The sequence below is a fragment of the Fistularia commersonii genome, chromosome 32 (genome assembly GCF_037954325.1).
Source record: "Fistularia commersonii isolate RoL2024-O1a breed Wild chromosome 32, RoL_Fcom_v1.0, whole genome shotgun sequence".
Lineage (NCBI taxonomy): Eukaryota > Metazoa > Chordata > Actinopteri > Syngnathiformes > Fistulariidae > Fistularia > Fistularia commersonii.
This window is the reverse complement of record NC_141315.1, coordinates 9,372,844-9,396,788: the sequence shown is the minus strand read 5'-3', so window position 1 is coordinate 9,396,788 and position 23,945 is coordinate 9,372,844. Positions and strand designations below refer to the sequence as shown.

Genomic DNA, 23,945 nt, shown 5'->3' with positions numbered 1-23,945 from the left:
ACGGCTCCGCCGAGGGGATTTGGCTCGGACCTCATTGATCCGTCTATTTTTACCCCGCTGTCGTTCCAGCACTCGAAATAATCTGCTGATTGCTCCTGCTAGCAAGTATTAGCCCGTGTGTTCGTGTGTGTTTTTGTTTGGATAAGGCGTGGGAGGGAGGATGGGGCGGGCGGCTGGAGGGGTCTGCGTCTACGCAGGTGCTAATAATCACATATGATTGGAATCAGGTGTTGGCGAGCGCTTCGTTGCTACGGGATGGCGGCTGCTGCTGGGGGGGGGGAGGGGTACTGTAGCTCTCCGTGGCTTTGGCATCATCACCGTCATGGATTCTGAGGTCAGAATTCCATTGGATATCTAAACATGCATTAGGGTAAGGCTGAAGGAGACTGAAATGTATGATTCTGGAAAGTCGGGGGTGGAAACATATGGGTTTGGGGGGGTCACAGAAAGGGCAAGACCCTCTGATGCGGTCATGTGACTTTGGTCTGGTCCGGGAGTGGAAAAATAAACTGTAAGATGAATTTGATAGTGCTTGTAGAAGCTCTAATAGCATCGTAATCCATTTGGGCCGTAACCCATGACATCCACCATCCCATAATAAGGAGTACTCACAGTAGCGTGTGGTGTAAATAGGGACGACTCATTATCGCTGGATTAATGCGTTCCTTCCCCTGGTTCATCACCACGTCTCCTTTGCCTGGATTGGGCGCAACCAGAGGAAGAACGTTGCCATGTCAAAGTCCCAAAGGCCGTACCTTTATCTGGAGACGCCCGAGCATACGAGTTTTGGGAAATGGTCAAATGACGGACAAATGAAACAGCTTGATATACGAAAAAAAGTGTGGACCACTGGACTCGGATGGTTTCTTCCATCCAGACCCTGAAGTCCAACCATGTCTAGGCGGATCATGGATCTTGGCTAAAACGGCACAAGTATCTGCTCTCTGGTTCTTCAAGAACCGCGGTGGAACCAGAGGAAGTGAAGTTCCACGCCGTTGCTGAAGGTCTCCATCCCACCCAGAGGCTCGCAAGGCGTTGGCCTTCACATCTACTCTGGAGGGGAAGCTAAGCTCCTCAAGGAACTCCGATTTTTCACCGAACCCCCTGGGAGGCCCTTTACGATGCACCTGCTCTTTTCCCCAAATTGATAACGAAGGGTCGTGTCAGTGGAGAAGGTTCTTGGAGAACACAGTGGACAACCTTTAGCATCGATTTGGACCGGACTGGTTCACACTACCGCCACGCAAACAGCCAATCTGGGCCTCATTGACGCAGCACTGCAAGAGCTTACTTTCTCTGCCGCTGCCGCCGAAGCGTAGCCATGCCGTGCGGCGTCGCCAGTCCAGGACCGTTTCATTGGCAGCCATGACGCGTTTCGCTTCCAGACGCCTTTCAAGAGAAGAAAGAGAAAGAAAGACAAGAAAAATAAAACAGCGGACGCTCCATCGGTGGAAAATCAAATGGAGACTGCTCTCTAGTGGTTTCCAGCCGGAACCGCCATCAGAGGAAACCTCGCGGACCAATAAGCTGTCAGCGTGTGGCGTTCAAGACCCGGATTAATGGCTTTCATCATTTCCAGACACATCCGTTTAAAACACCATCAGGAGAAACGCTGCCGCCAAACAAGACGACAAAGAAGAAGGGAAAAATAGAGTGCGACCAATATCGTTCAGTAGGTACTCTTGTGTTACCAACCAGCCATCAATCAGCCTTGAGATATTTCAGATTTTAAAAAGTGGCATTCAGCCATTCATCTATTTTCTATCCCATACCAGGGAGTCACAGGGCCACAAACAGAGACATACAACTTTTGCCCCTTCCATCCCCACGTCAAACAGAGACATACAACTTTTGCCCCTTCCATCCCCACGTCAAACAGACATACAACTTTTGCCCCTTCCATCCCCACGTCAAACAGAGACATACAACTTTTGCCCCACCATCCCCATATCAAACAGAGACATACAACTTTTGCCCCTACCATCCCCATATCAAACAGAGACATACAACTTCCCCCCTTCCATCCCCACGTCAAACAGAGAAATACAGCTTTTGCCCCTACCATCCCCATATCAGAGACATACAACTTCCCCCCTTCCATCCCCACGTCAAACAGAGACATACAACTTTTGCCCCTACCATCCCCATATCGAACAGAGACATACAACTTTTGCCCCTACCATCCCCATATCAAACAGAGACATACAACTTTTGCCCCTTCCATCCCCACGTCAAACAGAGACATACAACTTTTGCCCCTTCCATCCCCACGTCAAACAGAGACATACAACTTTTGCCCCTTCCATCCCCAGGTCAAACAGACTTACAACTTTTGCCCCTTCCATCCCCACATCAAACAGAGAAATACAGCTTTTGCCCTTTCCATTCCCACGTCATACAGGGACATACAATATTCACTCCTTCCCACGTTTGGACAACATAGGCACTCCAGTGAACTCCCTGCATTTTTCTGGACAGTGGGAGGAACCCGGAGAACCCAAGGGGCAAGAGGAGAACATGGAGACTGCACGAGGAAAGGCCCGCCCGTCGGAATCCAACCAGGACCCTTCTCGCTGGGATGGGGAGGAGCTAACCACTAACTGGGACGTTGAGATGCGAGAAGTTTAGCTTCAAGCTGAGCAACAAAAGCAGAACCGCCGACAAATCCCGGAATAACTCAAGCCTGATTCTTGAAAACCCGGGTTTCCCTGGGCTTCCAGGACGGGCTGCTGGACAGTAGCTCCACTACGTGCTAATGGACGACCTTCCTTCCTGTCCAGCTCATCGTGTTTCCAAGCAGCCGGAGGGTTGGACTTCCTGTTCGGGGAGCCGGGACTCTTTGAAGAGGCCCACTGAGCGCGCTCCCCGGGGGCCGCCTCGGAGGTCAGCCTTGGCAAGCGAACGCCTCAAACGGTGGCCGGCCCTCGGAGGCCACAGGCACTTCCTCCATCACAGACGTCTTTTAGGTTTTTTTTTTGCGCCTCCGAGGCCCGGGGGCGCCGCTTGCGTGCCGGGCGTAGGAAAAGAAGCTGCTCGCACGCGACGGGGAACGTAGCACGTGGGCGGGGAACCCAGCCGCCGTTGTGATATTCGGGCCGTGATTCGCGCTAACGTGCTAACACGTCTAATCTCTTCATGGTGTCAAGAGGAAGAAGGGGTGTGAGGAAGCAGGGAGAGTTACAAGGGCAGTTTCCTGTTTGCAGTGAAGCGTACAACCCTGTCTGAGCACCCTGTGTGTGTGTGTGTGTGGTGTGTGTGCATGCACGCACGTGCGTTTGTGTGTGTGTGTGGGGGTCAAACATTTAGAATGCTGCTATAAAGCTCAAGAACCCTCATTCACGTCTGTGTTAGCAATCCTACATAGTTTGGAGCATGTTGCTAATGCTACCAATGCTATGCTATTAGGACCTCTTAATCTTGCCAATGGCAATTCTTTTAACGCTATCAATTTTTTGCTATTGACAGCAAACATTCTCACTCAACCTATCGTTAGCATTAGCAGGCAAACTAGGGGAGGACACTGAGCGACGGTGGCGGCTTGATGCACTTCCCCGGCAAACGTCTCGCGTGGTTGCCGCGGCGTGCGGGTCGGGTTTCACGGCGGTTCCGAGTGAACGCTCGCAGTGAATTTACGAGTCGGGGTGAATTCCTAAAAACGGCGAGCCTGAAGGTTAGCATACGCAATGCGCGCCGCTGTACGGCTAGCGCCTCCGGGCCACTTTTGAGACGGAAACAATGTTTTTCGGGAGCCCGCGCGGGATCGTGGAGCGGCTAGAAGTTATCCGGATCGCTCAAAGATAGCGGCTGTACGACGTTTCCAAAGAAAGAAATAGCTGGCCCTGGACGAGGGTGACGTCGGGCTCGGAGCGCCGCCGCCGCCGCCGCCGCCGCCGAGGGTGCGATAAGAGCCCGGGTATCCGCCGCGGGGAGACGGATTGGCAGTGACAGCCTCCATTATGATAATTACCCTGTGAAAACGCGAATCTGTGAAACCGGAGTCGGCTTCGGCGCGCAGCCCCGACCGGGCCATGATATCACGCGTGGTGAAAGTATGCGGTGGCTGGTTTGGCACCGGGGGCGGGGGGGCAAACCCGACGTCTATATTTATCTGGCCGGCGCTTTTTATGATGACGGATGCTGTTCTGAGCGAGTCAGCCCTCCGTCAAACCTGGGCAAGAAGAAGAAGAAGAAGAAGAAGAAGAAGAAGGGAGGGAAGAAAATAAAGTCGGAGGGGAAGGAAAGATATTCCAGATGTCAACAGTAAAGTTTGTCCAGCTCCGGTTCTGCGGCCACAGGAGCTTTGCGTACCTGCCCCTGCTAAAGACATTAGCGCCGCGGCGCCGGGAGAGCCGCGCGGCGCGGCCAGAGGATTCTCGGAAAGCCCTCCGGTCCGCATCGCCGGCCCCTCGCCGATCTTCCTCCCGTGTTTTGGGAACGCACCCATAGCTCCACGGGGTGGTGGTGGTGGTGGTGGTGGTGGTGGTGGTGGTGGGGGGGGTTTGGACCTAGCGGAAAGCTCCAGGTGAGGACAAAATGTGCGGTGGCGGAAAAGTACAATAACTTGGCGGCGCCGGAGCGAAATAATACGAGGGCGCGGCGATAAATCCAGGCCGGCGTTGGAACCGGAGTCGGATTCGGGACTATAAAGTGCTCCGAGAAGAACATAAAGTCTCTCCGCTCTCATCTTTTTCCACGATGCGTCGAGGCTGTATTTACGACACAGGATTGGCGGCGCCGTCCGACGAGCGGCTCGGCGGTTGCAACGCGGCGTGATGTCGCCGCGGTTGTCCGCCTTGCTAGCGTGACATCGAAGTCGTCGCCGCGCTTCTCCTCCGTCCCTGACGTACGTGGCTTCGCCGCTGGCTAGCTTTCTGCTTGCTAGCTTTCCGCTGCCTGCTAATGCTAAAGCTCCGACCGCTTCCGTTGAGAGGAACGGGTGAGCGAGCAAAACGTCGGCATTCGTTAACCATCGGTCCGTTCTGCGTGTGCGTGAAACTGTTCTCGTTGTCATGGCAATAATTGAACGCATTTGTGTTCGGGACGTGCCAGCGACGGTAACGCTAAAAGACGTCACTTTTTCGTTTTTCACAGCAAACTGCGGGATTAACCGCGTAATCTGTCAAAATTAGCTTGACCGGGGTAACATGAGGGTCAGCCACGCCATGCTAAAATAGGAAAAGTACCGGTTGCCTTGGAAACAGGATTGTCCACAACGACACTGTCGGTTCTTTTAATTTCCCCGGGAGGTTTTCTACCCTGGATTGTGTTAGCATTTTATTGCTAATTAACATTTAGCCATTTAGCCAAACAAGGTTCATTATCAAAGTGAGCGATTCAGTACAACTCATTTCCAGGCAAAAATTGAGTGTGTGTGTGTGTGTGTGTGTGTGTGTGTGTGTGTGTGTGTGTGTGTGTGTGAGAGTGTGTTCACAATTTTTTTTTAACTCCTTTAAGGGGTTTCAAATTAGCAATTCATGCTAGCGGAGCATTTGAGGTGCAGGCTTTGGGGTGGAGCTAAGATATACTGAGCTAAAAGCATTTTGCACTTTTACACTCATTTTCATGTCCATGCATTCGTGTGTGTGTGTGTGTGTGTGTGTGTGTGTGAGAGGAATTCACCACTTCTGAAAACAAGAATATTAAAAGGTATAAAAAGAAGAAAAAGATTGAAACAAATATAAACAAACAATAGTGTTATCTATTGCAAGTAAAGTAAAAAAAGAATATTAATCGAATAATTCTGATTTTAGTGTTACTGTAATAGAATTTTCATATGGTGGTAATGACACTTTTAAATTATTGTGTTTATAAATGTACTTTGTGTACTTGCAGATCTGTTGAGTGAGTGTGTGCGTGTTTATTTATGTGTGTGTGTGTGTGTGTGTATTAGTCCGCTGGACTGCTTCGTCGCCTCAGCCAATGGACACACTCCATTTCAGCTGTTTCCACGCTCTCGTTTTTCAGCGCTGGCTAAACTGAAATCAGCCGGCTGTGTGTGTGTGTGTGTGTGTGTGTGTGTGTGTGTGTGTGTGTGTGTGTGTGCGTGTGTGTGTAACACAGTCCCCATCACTTTCACTCGGAACTGAGCAGAACCAGACGTGGCTAGCTGAGTGGTGTAAAATGTGATGATGAGGCCGGGGTGATTTGCTCATTCCCTCGCCGTGTGTGTGTGTGTGTGTGTGTGTGTGTGTGTGTGTGTGTGTGTGTGTGTGTGTGTGTGCTATAAGGTCACAGAGATGTCTCGCAAACCGCTGCTGAGCCCAGGTAGAATTCTCATTACGGTACCGACGTCGGCGGCCAAGTGTATCAGAGAAATCCTGCGGCCAAAACAACATTGTCGTAATCAATGAGACGTTTAATGACTATGGATTTCCGATCGACTGCTTCATCTGCAGGATCAGTGTAATAACTGCGCAACAACGGCTTTTCCCATATTCCGATCTTTCTCACGTTAGCGTAGAATACTAAACGTCGATATCGCAGCATGTTCTTTAAAAACAAAGACTGATTTCATATAAAGTGCGCTGGAACGTGATAGAAATATTATCACCTCCAAAATAAATCCACTCAATGCATTATTATCATCCATTATTACGCCATCTATTTAATGCGCTGGAAATGATTTAAACACGACTGGACTGCGTCAACGATGGGATTAGGGGAGTTATTATGGGGTTATTACGGACGACTGCGACGCTAAAACATAAAATAAAGTACAAGTGAGACGGCGAAGAGAATATCTTGCACGTTTTATTCTCTCACTGATTTATTTTAAAAAAACGATCCACCTTTTTGCTGATGTTGGGTGAAGTCTTGTGTAATCCCATCTAATCCCAAGACATGATCAATTTCTGAACGTAAAAAGCTAAATGTAAAAATATAAATGTATATAAATACATATTACTCACATGTGTGTGTGTGTAAAGATGCCAATAAAGACACACACATACAAATGCATGTATTTAACAGTAAAATGCATTTCAACATTGTTGCTCTTGATCAAAATCAATCATGTAATTATTGATAAACAAATTCCATTTATATATATATATATATATATATATATATATATATATATATATATATATATATACACATATATTATATATATGGACATTTCCGAATTAAAATAATGAACCATATTCAAATGTGATCATGGGATTTAATTTACTCACTTTTTTTTTCCCCTATACTCTTTTAGTTTTAAAAAGGTAAATGTTTGGTGATTAGATCATCAAGCACATTTAAAAGAACTAATAAAGACCCAATTTTACAATTATTTCTGTTTTACTTGGCTGTTTTAAATGCAAAAGTAAACCCCGGTTCGTGTCCGGCCTGCGTGGCGGCGGAGATGTTGGCCAACGGCGCCCTCTAGTGGACACTGTGGGAACTGCAGACTCTGACAGTTTCAACATTCACAACTAAATGAACAAATAATTGAATCAGTAAAATAAAGTAAATCCGTGTTCTGAGCTTTATCAGCTTGATAGAGATTTAGTTAATTTTCCCGTTCCTGTTTCCGCCCCTCGGCCCTCACACTCCTGCGCAGGAACCCAGGAGCACCTTGCGGTTATCTTGCACATCAAATTCACGGATATTAGAAATGCAGGAAAGCTCAGGAAGGCAAGAGGAACTGAAAAAGAAGTGAAAATGATCTGAAAATGATGCAGACGCCGGTGGGAACGGGGACGGAGTTGCGCTTTACATGTTCCTAATGCACATCTTTAAGCTGCGTGCGGCAGGATGCTAATGGTATTAGCTAATGGCTGATAGCTCGGTAGTGAGGCAGCGACCAGAAGGTGAAGGGAACCCTGACTGCAACCCCAGAACCGAACCGTTGACACCTGGCTCCCGAGCCGTTCCGCTCAACAATCTTATTTGGGTTCACACTTCTTTTTGCCACGGTGGGATCATCGCTACCAGAGGGGAGTGCAACCCAAACAGGAAGTGACCTGTTCCTCGATGTGGAACGTCCCGCCCTCGTGGGCCGTCATCAACGCCTTGCTAACGCTAGCTTAACTACAACACAAATCTCTAGGCAGTGAGAACGAACCTTATTTTGGAAAAATGTGTTTAATATTTGTGTGTATATGTTCGTGGAAAGTGTGTCTATATGGCTTTTTGATTTCTGTATATGTATATTTTAGTGTTTCCTCTGGCTAAACACATTTGTGGTGTATATACACTGCTCCAAAAAATAAAGGGAACACCTAAAAAACACATCCTAGATCTAAATGAATGAAATATTCTTATGAAATACTTTGCTCTTTACACAGTTGAATGTGCTGACAACAAAATCACACAAAAATGATCCATGGAAATCAATTGTATCAACCCATGGAGGTCTGGATTAGGAATCACACTCAAAATCAAAGTGTAAAAACAAACTCCAGGCTGATCCAACTTTGATGTAATGTCCTTAAAACAAGTCCAAATGAATCTGTGTTGCTTCCTGAGTGGACACTATGATTTCACACAAGTGTGATTGACTTGGAGTTACATTGTGTTGTTTAAGTGTTCCCTTTATTTTTTGGATCCGCCGGGAGACGCGTCAACCTTCAGGTCGTCTCTTTCTCACGACGGGCGACTTTCCAGTCGGACGTTAAAGTTAAAAGGCTCGGCTGGCAGCGACTCTCCCTGACTACGGCTATTTCCTGCGCCGCGACGGCTCGCACCGGACATCAATCCCGGAACGGCAACGGCTGCCAGGTAGGACTCCTGGCAGCGCCACGGAACCCCCCCGCCAACGACCCGCCTCTTGTAAGTGCCGATATTTATCAGAGGGGACACCCGAGACATCCGTCTTGTAGCAATTATGCTAATTAGCACCCTCTGCCGCTAAGAGGGGAAGCTAATGCGAGCGGGGAGACCGTTTTTCATGGCGGTTTTATAAATGACCTCCTCGGGCTTCAAATCATCGTCCCCTGATTGGTCATCATTCTGGAGACCCTTTTAGCCTTTCAGCTATTAATCCCGCCGGCCTTCGGCTGCGCCAACAGCTTGTAGAACCGGAAGAATCCGGCCCGTACGACCCCCGTGGGGAACCCGAGGCCGTGCACGAGGACGGTCCGGGCCCGTCCTCTGGACTCTGTCCCCACGGCGACGCCTCCCTGATTGGTCAAAACAAACAAGGCCCGCTTTACGACGCCGTGCAAGTTATTCATCTATCTTGAAAACTTCCTTCTTTTTTTTTTTTTTTTTACGGCCCGGCCGAGCATCGGGGCGCGCTTCTCGGAAACGGCCGTAAAAAAAAAAAAAAAAAAAAAAAAAAAAAACGTTCCCACCTCTCCCTTTACGTCCGCCCGGCGCTCAAAACGCCGCAGGTACGAAAAACAAAAAAGGAGGAAATAAACTTCAGAAATCTGGATCAACGTTTGCCGTAAATGAGCCGGGGCGTCCCGCGTCGCCGCGGCGACCCTCAGCGACCTGGATCACGCCATCTGTCCAACCAGCTCGCCTTCCCCCTCAAACCCCCGGCGCTTTGGAAAGCGCGTTGCGGTCGGCGGCCACAAGTGGGAGCTCTGAGTCCGCTAGTTTGGCGGCGAGTGGATTTGACGGCGTATCAGGCCGATGGAGCTCCAGGACAAATGGCGAGAAGCGAGAACGGATGCCGTAAAAGCGGCGCTGGTTGAGATCTTCCCCGGAGGGGAGGGTGGGACGAACCGTTGGACGTCTTTTAACCCCCCCCAAAAAAAAGAAGAAAAAGAAACATCCAGTTTCAACACCCTCTCCTCTGCCGGAGGGCGAGCTAACATCAGACTCAGTAAACAGGTGTGTGTGGACATTAGCATACTGTGCTACACACACACACATACATGATTTAAATAATTTCACGCCCGTCGGGACGGGACGACCCGTGGATCAGATGAATGTTTTGCGGCCCCTGTGCTCGAAAAACCGCCCGTGGGTGCGAAAGAGAGGAGGCTTTTTCATGGCCGCCGTTGCCGTGGCGCCCGCGGGGACGCGGGTCGGCGCGGTGACAGGAGGCGGAACGTTCCAGCGCTTTGATGAATTCCTCACTGGAGATTTCCCAAGTAGCTTCATCCATCACGCCGAGGAGCAGTTTTCCGAGTTTTCCGTTGCAGGAAATGGCTTAAAAATGAGGGGTTTAGCCCGCTTAGCGGCGGCTAACGGGGTGGCTAACGGGGCTAGCCGCCCCGATAGGACCCGTTGGAAGTACCGTTTTGACCCTAAAAATGACAGAGGGGGATCGGATTCCTGGTTCCCCGACGCCGTGTCTCCGCGGAGATACACTTTCCGTGACTTTTCTGCCAAAGTAAACACAAACATACTGGCAAATTTGCCGATTCGCCTCCGTGACATTAATACTTGTCGGGTGGAAGTCGCCTCCGTCACCCCTCCTTCCCTTGTGGTTTACCCTCCTCCTCCTCCTCGACCCTTCGCGCTGCGTTCCCCGCCAGCGGCGCCGTTAAGGACGAGTCCATTTCAGACGGGCGTCTTGGTACTTCCTGCGTCCGCGAGAAGGCTCGGGCGATTCGTGCCGGCACGCCAAATAAAAGTGGAATCATCGGGGCTTATCCTCCCTCCCGACCCCTCGTCGCAGGAGGGGGATTACGGGATCTCGTTCTGTTTTTCCTTTTAAAAGAGGAAACTCATTACTTTTGGTTATTTATTGACGTATTTAAAGATTCACTTTGGGGTTCCGATGTGTTTGTTTGGCTTCGGCAGTGTTTGGAGAGTCCGGAGCTCCTGATCCTGCCTCCGTCATCCTCACATAACCCGTCGGGGGGCGGAGGGGGGTCGGGGGTCTTCATTAGATGGAAAAAGAAACACGAGCTGGGAGAAGGCCACGAACCGATGCGACCGCCCCGTTAGCACGTCTCCGCGCTTCTTCACCGACCGGGAAGCCAAACCCCCAAATCCAGTGCCGCCGGATTTGGGGGGGACGCGACCAGTGGGGGTGAAGGTGGCTCACGATGCCCAGGTGGAGTCGGGGTCAAGCGGGGTTCTTGGCGGCGAGCATACCGGAGGAGTTGGGATCCGGGACTCCTAACGCACCTTTGCCCAAAACAAGCATCCGGGTACAGAAGATGAATCATGAAGTGATCGGACCAGATCCCGGAGTGTCCACTACTGTCGCACCCCTTCCCTTTGGCTCCTTTGCCAAACACCTCCCGCAGTCTGGCGAGCAGTTTAGACATGGACACAATCCCCAGAAAAACAAAGAGCACCTTGAACACATCAAATACTGCTGCGTCAGGTGATGTTTTTCAATGTTTCTTGGCGGGCGTGACGATCGACCGATTGTTTGTCGATCAGGGAAGGCGTCTGGCTCCGTATCCCGAACTCAAGCTGGCTTCGGCGGGAAGGAGGTGGCGCCGACGTTGCCGACGCAGCATCGGAGCGCGAGAAAAAAAAGCCCGTAAAGGCCAGGTGGCCGCCGTCCCGGCTTTGCGAGGCCGTGAATCCTTTTTACTGCTCTTTTTTTGCGCAGCGAAGCGAGGCCCGGTCCGGCCCGCCGACGATACGAGCAGGTGTTTGTCCACTTCCTCGTGAATCTCCCGCAGCTGCTCCGCCGGACACCTCTGAAGGTTCCGACTCGGGCCGAGACACCGGACCTCTGGGCCCGAGACCGTATGGCGCCCCCGGCGACAAGACGTCCTAATTGTCTCGGTGATTATTTACGCAGATCCACAACCGAGGAGGTTTCTCCCTTTCGAACCCAGGCGGTCCATAACTCTCCGGGCCTGAGAATCGACCGAAGGTACTTTTGTTCCCGCCTTGATTTACTGCATTTTGAATTAAACATAAGTTGTCATCTGCGGCGTCGCTGGAAGGGAAACGCCAAAACTGTTTGAAAGCTGCGCTCCCGGACGCACCGCACGGCTTCCGAGAACCGGGTGAAAAGCTTCCAGCCTCGCTGTTGAACCGGCCAAGAGCGGGATCACGATAAAAAGAGGCGTTCTGAACACAACAATGGCGTCTAGGAGGAACACCTCCGGACGCAGAAGGTACTTTTGTGTGACGGCGGAAGTGAACACACCGATGCGTCGCATTTCGGCAGACATTTGCATTCGTCCGAACGTCATGGCGGCGTGAAGGAAAACCAATCCGTAACTTTCAGGGCCTTCTTCTTCTTCTTCTTCTTCTTCTTTTTGCTTTTCCCTTCAGGGGTCCAACAGCAAGTCAACTTTCACCATCTAACCCTATTCTCTGGATCCTCCTCTCTCACTGCGTCCATAAACCTTCTCTTTGGTCTTCCTCCAGACCTCCAATTCCAGCATCCGTCTCCCAATATATCCTCTATCCCTTCTCTGTCCATGACCCAACCATCTCTGACCTTCTCTCCAAAACATCTAACATGTGCTGTCCCTCTGATGGACTCATTCCTGATCCTGTCCGTAACTTTCAGGGACACGACGGCTCAAAAGGCAAACAAGAGATTTGAGGCCAATTCAGGCAAAACCTGGGAAAGCGTTTCGCCGTTAGCGCGGTATCACCACGCCGCCGTCGCACGGACGTCCGGTACGTCTCAACTCCGATTGCCGACCGACCGGCGGGCGGCCGGAGTTAAATTAAGATACAGAAACTGAAATGGAGGCGGCGAGGGGAAGGTGGCGTCGGTTTAGGTGGCTTGCGTGTGCTGTGCGTGTGGAGCCGCATTCAGCCGGACCCCCGGGGGGATCCGACCCCTGTTCCGCTGAAATGGCGGCGCCCTTATCTCCCCGCGCTACGCTATCTGCAGCGAGCTAATTGCCGACTTCCAATGGCACTGGTTTCCCCCGCCTTCCCCCCCTTTCTGCTGCCACTTCCTCTCCACACTTAGACCATCCATGCCTCCGCTCTCCAGCACCCACGGGAACCAGGGGGTCGGTTGCCCGATGTAGCCCGGGTGAAATGGCCTTCCTTGAGGTTCCGGGTCCTTGGGGTGGGCGCGGGGGTAAAAATAAACAAGGACGTCACAAAAATAGAGACGTGATCTTCCGAGAGAAGAAAAGCCAAATATGGCCCACAGAGTCGGGACGGATTCCCAACGACAGGATTCAATTATTTATCTTTCATTACGCTTGTTTTCTTATTTTTTAATGGCGGCCTGGTGAAAGGGAAGGCTTCTGGATGGAAGGGGGGGGGGTTGGAGAGTACTCACACACACACACACACACACACACACACACATGCTAACATGACTTGTCTGTAAATTTGCTCTGACATTATTGAGGTGTCTTTTATTCTCTTGAAGCTGTAAATCCCGTTGTTTGGTTTTTGTGGTACAGGAACGAACACACACACCAGCGGCGTTGTCAGCCTCTCAGTGTCTGCTACGGCGGCGGTGGCGGTGTGTGTGTGTGTGTGTGTGTGTGTGTGGGGGCTGGACCACATGTTGTGCGGCGGTTAACCGAAGGGCCGACCACTTTAAAGGAGCCTAAATCAGCGCAAACCATCTTGAACTAATTCCCCGGTTTGGGAGGAGCGGGAACGGCTAACCTGGCGGATTGATTACGTGGCCGCGGACGCCATCCCCGTAACCTGGGCCGGCCGCACGGCGGTCGACCGCTCGCCGCGTAGCGCCCCGCCCCCGTGCTAGCGGCGCACTCTGTGCTCGACTGGGGTTTTTTTGTTTTGTTTTGGTTTGGCTCGACGAGGGCCAAAGGAGCAGCGGGAACTCCTTGTCCAAGGGTGGAGAGTCAGCTTTGCAAGGAGGTTCTACCCTGGTCTTCTTCTTCTTCTTCTGAGTCAGGTGTTGTGTTAGTTCCCAAAATCCTTCGCCGTTCCTTCTTGTCTTCTGCTGCCAAGACCAACCCCATCACTTCTCCGACGTCCTTGAACCTTGACACCTTCTGGTGACGACTGTCCCTTCCGGTCCACTACGTCAAATCACTCGTCCACATCGAGCTGCTGCTTCTTCATGGAGTTCCAGGCCGTATGCTTGTTTCCAATTTTGTCTAGTACCTTGTTGTAGGTCCATTTCTTTTGTCCGGACCATCCAACCTTCGCTCATCTGTCTCCTGCTTGGTCCAGGACTCGCTTGGCCGATGGAGATGGCAGCTGCGTGAGGTATCCTTGCTTGATTTCTGGTGTGCCTCGCTGGAGATTGTCAAGGTGGACAGAGTCGTCTACCTCCTCGTCTGCTCACGAGGAGGTAGACGGAGGTAGATCACGAAGGGACTCGTGTTGTCCCCGCCATCGATCGGGATCTTTGTTTTCTTCATATCTGGGAAAAGCTCTCAAACTGGAAGTCAGTGGGTTCACCATCTCCAGCAGAGATGGGGTTGTGTCATCTCCAAGTGGGAGAATGGTGCAAGACTTGTACTTCTACGCTGTGACATACATATCTTGTCTGTGTGATTAGTGCTACTCTGGCAGAAAATACAAAGCTGAGCTCTCTCTTTTGTGTTTTTCTACTTCTTCGGGTCAAACTTCTGACCGGTTTCCGAACATCCCGTTCCATCAAAGATCCACCCATCCCTTCCTTTCTGGACTTTCGCCTTCTGTGGACGTCCTGGTGAATAATGTTGTTTTGAAAGGCATACCCTCTTGTTTGGCTCCGTGATCCCTTCCCTTTTCTGTTACAGCGTAATTACCATCGCGGCATCTCGAGCCCTTTCCAGTATCTCCGGGACGATAGCGCACATCCCGAAACGGAATAGTAATCCGATTACAATTGATTCCAGCCTTACGGTCGCCGCCGACTCCACGGATCCGCGGCGGTTCCGGGTACTTCCAAGTAGAAGAAACCCCAACCTCGGAAGGTCACGTGACCAGATAACGCGAGCACGTCCGGCCAGCTCATCGGCGTCTCGGAGGAGGAAGCGAGGTGACGGAAGACGGGAGTTTGGCGACGCCGAAGGAACAGTCGACTCCGCGGGGAGAAACGTTGCCTGAGGATGACGAGCCGAGCTGCCGCCGGTCCTTCGTCAACTCCGGTGAAAGCCAGTCCTCATCTGTCAGTACATGTGTGTGTGTGTGTGTGTTGTATATGTCAAAGACATCAGAACGGATGAAAAGCGCAACAGACGCAAGGAAGGTAATAAAAAAAAAAAAAACAGAGGAAGAAACTTAGTTTAATGCTATGCAGGACCAGAACGCCTGACGGAGGAGATATGCGGTCCGGCACCATGGTTTCCGAGTTACACCCAAAACAAATAAACAAAATACTTTAAAGATTGTGTGTGTGTGTGTGTGTGTGTGTGTGTGTCGGAGAGAAAGAGCGAGAGGGAGATGGCAAACTCCGCTTGCTACCCGTGAATAGCCGGCGGAGAGTCTGAGCGCGGAGGTCGCGTGGCTCCAGGAGCTAAAAATGGAAATTCAACTAAATAAATAACTAAGTCGTTCCTCGGAGACGCACCGGTTGCAGTTTTCCTGGCCGATGCCTATTTCCGATGTTCTAAACGTCTGGAACGGCGCCTTTCGATTCTGGACGATTCGCCACCTCTTATTCGAAACGCTTTCCGTGACGACGGCGGCTGAATCGCTCCTCGTCCGCGGAGCACGGGCGGATGTGGAAGTGACCGACGTCCGATCGATCGCGGTCCGATTTCCCCCGAAACCCAGATTGACTCCTGGACGTGAGCTAGCGCGAATTAGCCGAATTAGCTCTCGTTAGCTTAAACTGCTATTCTGGATCGGCGGTGCGAGTCGCCGGAAAAGCATACCGCTTTGTCAGAACCGCGGCTCCAGCGCTGAGGAGTTCCATCCCTTAAGAATCCGGATAGATTAATCTGGACTTGAACCGAGGAATTTAAGCCAAGCTAATCCCAAAGTCTGGATTAAGAGACATCGCCGAAACGGCGTTCCCGTATCCCAACGTTTGGTTTGCGGAGGTCCCCGCTGTCGCCGAGGAGGAGGCCCCGCTGTCACGTAATGGGAACCAGACCCGCCGAGTTGCTTTAATCAAATTCCTCCACCGGCGACGTATCCTACGCAGTTATTGGTTGTCATCGCCCCCGTATGTGTGTGTGTGTGTGTGTGTGTGTGTGTGTGTTTATGTTTGGGCGGGGAACGACCTCTTCATCCCCCTCCGCATTTTTGTCATCTAAGGTTTTGGGGGTTAGCTCATATGGAAAGTTGATTCCAGAGCTCCGTCTCACATGGTTCCAATCTGCTCGCCGCCGCCGCCGCCGTCCTCGACGGGCGGAAGAGGAGGACAAAGAAGAAGAAGAAGACCAGGATCTTCGTTCCTCCACCTGGATGAGGTGTCGGGCACAATCTGGGTCTCCACTTTGGACGTTCGTCTCTTAGCATCTTCCCCTTTTCACCCCTTGCAATTTCTCCCTCGCTTCCGTCGTTCCCTTCCAACTCCGATTGTCTCGCCACATCTTCGTCTTCTTCTTCATCTTCTTCCTTCCTGTCTCTTCCCATCACTCCTCCTCCTCTCTTCTTGTCCTGTCCCTTCTCTCCCTTTCTCGCTTTCTTCGCGTCCTGTATCTTTTCTCCCGAGTCGCTACATTAAACAAGAAAAGACGTCCTTTTCCCGTTCCCACGGGAGGGTGCGCTGGTTGTCGGGGTCGCCTCGGGTCGGCGGCGGTCTGACGGGGGGGTCGGCCGATGCGGGTCCTCACATCCCATCTGTCAGTGTGGCCCCTCCTCCTCCTCCGAGAAGAAGAAGAAGAAGAAGAAGAAGAAGTCATGGGGGAACGGTGGGAGTTTCCCTTCGGGGGGGCGAGACGGCCAACCAGGAGTGAGTCGACGGCTCCTTTACCCGCTTTTGTTTTCATTCTCTCCGGGGGTCGGAAGTGTTATTTGGGTTAGTTTCCTCTGTAAAGACCCCTCCCGTTCACGCCGGCCCTCTTCGCGTCACGGGCGCCGCGGACTGGATGGCGAACGCAGATAAAAACGCCGTGACGGTCTGCTTTTCAACGCCGCTCCCGACACCCGGCTCGCCTTGTCGTCGGCTAGCGAACGCGATCTAATCGCTCCGGGGAACGGCAGCGCCGCTCACGCTCGCCATTCGGTTTTCGTAACCCGTCCCCCCCGAAGGCAACGGAAGTCGTCCCGAGATTCTGGTTTATCGCGACCGCGAGGTGTTGTTACAACTGCAGTACCCAAAGTGTCCACTAGGGGCAGGCGGAGGCTGCGATTGTACCCTTTCCATGTGAATACGGGGACAAATAAACATCTCATTATATACTGCTCAAAAAAATAAAGGGAACACTTGAACAACACAATGTAACTCCAAGTCAATCACACTTGTGTGAAATCATAGTGTCCACTCAGGAAGCAACACAGATTCATTTTGACTTGTTTTAAGGACATTACATCAAAGTTGGATCAGCCTGGAGTTTGTTTTTACACTTTAATTTTGAGTGTGATTCCTAATCCAGACCTCCATGGGTTGATACAATTGATTTCCATGGATCATTTTTGTGTGATTTTGTTGTCAGCACATTCAACTGTGTAAAGAGCAAAGTATTTCATAAGAATATTTCATTCATTTAGATCTAGGATGTGTTTTTTAAGTGTTCCCTTTATTTTTTTGGAGCAGTGTACATTGCAAGCTCTACAGTCCACTTTCTAAACGGCGGTGTGGATGTATGTTCGCTCCCCCGTGCGCTCCCCCCCCGCCCCCGCCGCCGCCGCTTCCAAAACATTTCTCCCAGTTGCCGAAAACCCGAGGTGGCAGTTTGTCAAAACAGCGAGGGCTTCGAAACAAAAAGGAGTCAAACTAATGGGCGCCGCTTCAGTGGCGCCGTCCCTTCGTGCACCCCCATCCCCGGATCACCTCCGCCCAACTCAGAATCCGACATTCGTCCTCGTCGCCTTGACGACGGATACTCGTCCGTCCGGTTCTGGCGTTTCGGAACCGACCGACGAGGATCCGTTTTCAAGCCCTTTCAAGAAGACCTTCTGGAGCGCCGTCGTCCCGATTTCTAGTAGCATTTGTTGTTTCCAAACCTAGCGTACCCCGAGAACTACCATGACTTCTGCGCTTAAACATTTGTTAGGCATTTAGCGCAACAGCGGTGTGTGTTGCCGTCTGCGGCGCCCAGACGGGTCAGTTGGTCGCGCGATAAGGATCTGCTGTGGAGCTGCATTCTACAACAAACAAGTGCCCCGATAAATGACAGGACGGGGGGGGGGAGTTTATCCAAGCTTGCAGACATAAACACAGAAACCCCTCACGGATGGCGGGAGGTAATTTAGATCTCCCGCCGCCATTAGTCCGATTAGGGTTCAGTGCCTGTGAATCCGCAGGGCTTTCCCCGCTCGCCCGGGGGGGAAGAGGGGAAAAGTACACCGCAATTACCGCCGAAGAAGAAGAAGAAAACATGGGAGGAGGAGGAGGAGGAGGAGGAGGAGGAGGAGGAGGAGGAGGTCTCCTTGCGGGTCGGACATGCAGAACCCGATCCCGGTTCAGGCGCGCCGGGTGTCGTCTTCCCCGGCGTCCTGATACCCGAGGTCCATCATCGGACTTTTTCACGGTTTCCTCGTCGCGTTAGTCGCACCGCTCAGGTTTCCGCAAGGAGATACTTCCAGGAGATCCCACCGCATCCTGGTACTAACCGTTGGTTTTCAAGCCCCGCCCCCTCCGCCCCCGCCATGACTCGGCGCACCCACACAATTGAACCAATTGCTGTGGAATCCGGGAGGCCGTTTCGGCGCGCGGCGCGCAATTCCTTCCCTCCCCCGGCCTCGCCGATCGCTGGGTGAGATTGCGCGACCGCTTGGAATTGCGTGGGCGTGGCCAGCGCCGCCGAGGAAACGAGGGTGTTGGTTTAAACCAACGCCGCAAACGGAAAACAGGAAAGGGATTCGGGAGCTGGGAGCCGATTGGCCGGACCGATGAAACATGACATACGACAGAAAGGACAGAAAAAATGGGAGATTTGAAATTGGTACTTCCTCCATTTCTGGGTTTTGGTTTAGGAACGATAAAAAAAATAAAATAATGGTGGCGTTATTTCTTGTTTGCTCCTGAGGTTTATTATTCCCCTTCTTCTTGCGTTCTTTGGGCGCCGCAAAGCTTCACCACAGGTGACGTTAGCTAAAGCTAGCCGGTCTTGTCCAATCAGAATCCATCTGAGGCTAATCCACTCCTCCTTGTCGAGGAGTATTCCGCGTCGGGAGCAAAGCCGGCGCGGGACTTTTGTCGCGCCGTCAGTCGCGCTATGCTAACGTGCTAGCAAGCGCCATCCCGGCTAAAAGGTTGAAAATCCTAGGGAGGCGAACGCAGTTGAGCCGCTCCTCTCTTTCCGCCGCGAAGATCCCCTGGCCTCATTATTTGAGCAAAAAAAAAAAAAGACGAAGAAAAGAGCGCGGCCCTGTTCTTTGTATCGCAGTTCCAGGGGGTTGTTATGGTTTGCAGATGTCACCCTGCATAGCATTGAGAGGAAGTCATTCCCCGGAGCCTCCTCTTCACCCGCCCCCCCCGTCTTCTCTCCAGGGTGCGGCGTCAGGGAGGGGTTCCACGCCAAGGAGACGGATAGAACACGGAACATCGTCCGTCCTCGCGTCTTCAGCTGGGACGGCGGAGAGCTTCTCCTCTGGTTCTCATGAACTTCTGTCGCTTTTTTTTTTTTTTTTTCTCTTGGCCGTCACGGGGGGACGCAGGGCGGGGACGCCGTTTTCGAGGCTCCGTCTTTGACAAACAGCGACTCCTCCTCGTCGGACGCCGCGCCAGCCGCTAGCTCATGCGTTAGCGACGCGGCGATCGGGATCGATAACAAAGCGCGCCGCGCCAGCGCTAATTCTCACCCCCCCCACCCCCCCGACAGCTCCCGCCCCCGCCATCGCTGTCACCGGCTGGATCCGGGAGGGGGCGGGCAAGATGGACGCCCGCCCGCCAGAAGACGGGGTTAAGAAATAAGACTTCGCCTCCGCGCCAGAAGACGTCCGCGCTTGTAAGCTTTGGCGCGGATTTGACATCGAAGATGAAGAAATGTGCAAACATTTTACGAAGGGGTGGCGGCGGCGGCGGCGGCGGCGGGAGCTGGCAATCATTTTTGCAGCTTTTGCTGACTTCCCGGGGTTCTCAGCTCAATAAAAAGACACATCGGAGTCAACGTCTGGGTCAGTCAGTCACAGCGACTTCGGCGCGGTGACGTAAGCCGCCGAGTGATTTAAATGATGATTCCAGCTTGGGTCTTCTAAGGGGAAACAAATGTCGGTGCGCCGGCAGGTTATAAAACCGACATGATTTTGAGGAGCTCTCGGGCAGCGGACCAAACGAGGCCGAAAGGCCCTGGGACTGTAAACTAATATTGGTGCACAACACATGGTCCAGATTTCATAAGAGACATTAAGACTCAATCCTTCAGGACACCCCTGCGGAAAAGCATGATTGATGAATAGAAATTAAGGCGCTGGTGCATGTCTTTGTGTGTGTGTGTGTGTGTGTGTGGGATGGAGGTGGTGTCACGGGGTGAACGGTTGGGTTTCTGCGGCGGTAGCAGGCGATTGTTTGAGGTAGCATCCTCACACCGAGCAGAGTGAAGTCAGTGGACCTTGAACGTGGAGACGCCGGGTAAAAAGTACCGTCAAGAGGACACGCTGCTGGTGTTTAGCGGAAAAAGCATGGCTACCGACGGCATTTGTTACCGCCTCTGCAGACTGTAAAGCCCGAGCAGCGTCGGACCCATCGTTTCACCTATCCGGCACCAGCTGAGGCCTCCGGAATTAAGGTTGTGAGTTGCCCCAATCTAGGATGCTAACAGCACTTAGCCAAACAAACATCGGTCAAGCAAATAAGGGTCCGATCTTGTGGTTCCGTCGGAGTCTGGACGTTAAGAAACTTCCGAAGGTACTCACCCGACTCCGGTTCCCGGGGAGGATCGGGACACGCCGGACATACCGGGGTTCTCCTGCAGGAGACAGAAAAGCAGTCGGGGTCACGGACAGTATCTGTTGGTTGCACGTCACGGCGCTAAAAACATGGTATGACCCATCTGCTGTAGAACTGATGTATAATTGATGTATTAAACATCAGGCTCCATTGAAAAAGACAAGGGATTTATTTGGGGATTTGGTGGAACTGGGGATTTAGACCGCAGACCTTTCGGGGGGAAACTGTTTACTAAAGTAAAAAAAAAAATAAAGGAGAGGGGTCGTTTTTGGAGCAGCTTTTTATTAGCGCGTTCACATACGTCTGCGGCGACTACAGCGCCTCCCACCGTCCCCTGTCCCCCCCCCCCCCCCGTTTTTGGCCGGCAAATTAAAAAAAAAAAAGACTGAAAAGACATTTAGAAGTGAGTTTACGAGTGTGAGAATAACAAGCGCTCGCGTTTAAATGAGCCCGTGAAGAACCGAGCGTGGACCGGGACCTTTAGCTCCGGGGCGAAACAACGGGGGAAACGGCGGTAAACAATACCCTCGACTGACTGCTGTAAAGCCAGACTTCCTCCTTCTTCGCGCCGCCGGCCGGAACTGTCCTCGCGCCGACCCCCGAAAAAGAACGCCGCTCCGACGCGCTCCCGCGCCCCTTGGCTTCGGTTCTTCCGCCCTGGAAGAGCTCCGACCGGCCGCTTTCAGCCCTTTCCAAAGTCGTTTGCGGGGCCGAATGGGCGTTTGGAAGGAGCTCCTGGGCCCGATGGGGCCGTCGATAACGCCTTTTCTCTTATTATTGTTTTTCAAATCCGAGCGCGGCGGCTGGAAGCGGCCCGAGGCTGAGCGGCGAGAGGTGGCTGCTGTTAGCTAAAGGCTTAAGCTACGAGCGCGCTCCGCGAGAGGATGTTTCCCTTCTTTTCCGGGATTTGAAAGCATTATTTCAGCAAATCTCTCTTGTTTGTGCAAATCCCTCCATCTTTTCTTAAAATTCTAAGAATGTAAAGCAGCAGCCGTTCAACAACTGCGAGGCGACCGCTTCCCCGCCGCTAATCTCGGTTACGACGCGGGCCATTTGGAGGTCACGGCGCGCCCGGTCGACGGCGTGGACCGGGCGCGCGCCAGCGACTCTGCCGATGGGTATCTTGCCTCGCCGTCATTACCCTGGTTCTGCAAATAGCGGGTCGGCTGGAGGGGATATCGCTGATCCCATCACAGCTATTTTCCATAACTACCTACTTGCGCGTGAACGTGCGAGGGGAAGGACGGCGTTGGTCCTGCCACGCCTTTTTTTTTTTTTTTTTGTTCCGGCGAGTGTTTTTTTGACTTGGCGTGGAGCGACCGGAGAAATTAAGCTGTCTAAACGGCGGAACGTCAGGGTTCCGTGCGGTTTTAATTATTTTCGTACGGTACGGAGATACGGCGAGCGCTCCGGAGAGAAAATAGAAAATCAAACCGCATGAAAACATATATATTCCGTTCTCTGGGATGTTATTAGGAGACCACAATTGCAGCCACGGGATGCCGGAAAACAGATGTGCGTTACGGCGTGGACGTCGCGCGCAAAAACGTCGATGCCTGGTCGTGACCTCGGCGTTGATGATCCCCTGGTTGCGGGCCGGTAAAATCCCGGTCTCCGTGGCGACGGAGAAACGCGTTCCCGAACCAGATATGTCGCTGCGCAGGAAGCGTCGGTCTCTGCGGAAACGCAACGTCCCTGCTTTTCCCCGTGACGCCGCCGTTAGCGCCCCTCGGGTCAAGCTCTTTCTCACGTCGCTCCATTTTGTTTTGTTTTTCCTTCATCGCACTTGGAGATGGTTTGAGGGCGAGCAGTAGCCGGCAAAGAGACAAGAACGGGCACGAACTTCAATTGCCGAGGGGTGACCGCTAATCTGATCCAGGCTCCGCCCCTTTTCTGGTACCCTGTTTCCAGTGAGGGTACTGGAAACTACAGCATGAGATTTGGGGGGAACGCTATGGGAACCGCTAGCGTTAAAACCAACTGCGTTTGCGCTAATCCGAAGGAGCGCCTTTGGCCGAATGTGAGGTAAATCCGAGGTGGCGTGCCCGACTGTGTGTGTGTGAGTGTGTGTCGGATCGTGCACGGCGAGCTGGCGCCCTCCCAGCAGCTTCACGGCTGCTGTGGGAAACAACCTCCGTGTTATTGTCCGCGCGCTGAATCGCCGATGACGCGTTTGTTTATGCCTGCCGTCACATAATGGGAAGGTTAAATATTTGGGCCAAACAATAATAATAATCCATTTCCTCGCCGCCGCAGAAACATGACTAATCAGGAGGGAAATTAAAGGTAAGCAAACCCGCCGTCGAACGATTGTGTTTCGTGGATGTAATTTGTCCGCACCCGCCCTTCAGCGGCGACCGTTAGCTCAGATTAATGCTCGCCATTAAGGAGGGCGGCCGCGGTCCCCCCCCCCCCACCCGGGAACGCCATCGGCGTCGTTGCGCCAAACATCCTCCGAAACTTTCGAAATCCGGCTCCCGTCTGGAAATTCTGATCAGAAATCTGTGAATCTTTGTTTGGCCGCGGCGTTTTGTTGGCGAGGGACGATTTAAAAAAGAAAAAAAAACCAAGTGCGCGGCCCGTGAAGCCTTGGTGTCAGCATCTCCGATGGAAACTCCCGCGCAAGAACTTCCATCGAACACACACGCACACACACACACACACACACACACACAACTTTCCCCCGACCACAGAGCCGCGGCTCCCTCGTGACAGATATTCCTCTGTCAGAAGCTATTTTCACTCTCCACAGAGAAACACACACACACACACACACACACACACAGGGACATGTGACGGTCAAACACAGGAATAAGGCGCTGTAAACACGGCACGCACGCGAAAGGCCGCTTCACGGGCCGCCGGTGTTTGACTGACAGCTCGGCGGCGGCGGCGGCGGCGGCTAACGTGGCTAGCGGCGCCTGCCCAGGTCCATTCACAGCCTTTTCCTGTTTATACGTGGCGTGATTCGACCCCGGACGGCGTTTTGTCTAAGGCGGGGCGGCACGTATACATGCGCCAACAGGCAAGAAGTAGTCCCAACAAGAGTCACACCAAGAAGAAACAATATTTGTTTGTTTTGTTTTTTTAAATCAGCGTCATAAAGTGATTCTAACCGAAGGGACTCATAGCTCACTTTTCAAAGTACATTGTGTATTGCAACATTAAATAAATACAGTGATCCCTCGCTATAACGCGGTTTACT

General features: G+C 52.2%; 1 long non-coding RNA gene across 1 annotated transcript; it reads right to left on the bottom strand.

Annotated features, from left to right (window-relative positions):
• Positions 1–1,287: 1,287 nt before the first annotated feature.
• On the bottom strand, positions 1,288–21,558 carry LOC147215414 (uncharacterized). The gene is made up of 3 exons (XR_015104200.1): positions 21,266–21,558; positions 20,707–20,759; positions 1,288–1,389 (listed from the first exon to the last, which is right to left on the bottom strand). It is a non-coding gene; the product is annotated as an uncharacterized LOC147215414 (long non-coding RNA).
• Positions 21,559–23,945: the final 2,387 nt, after the last annotated feature.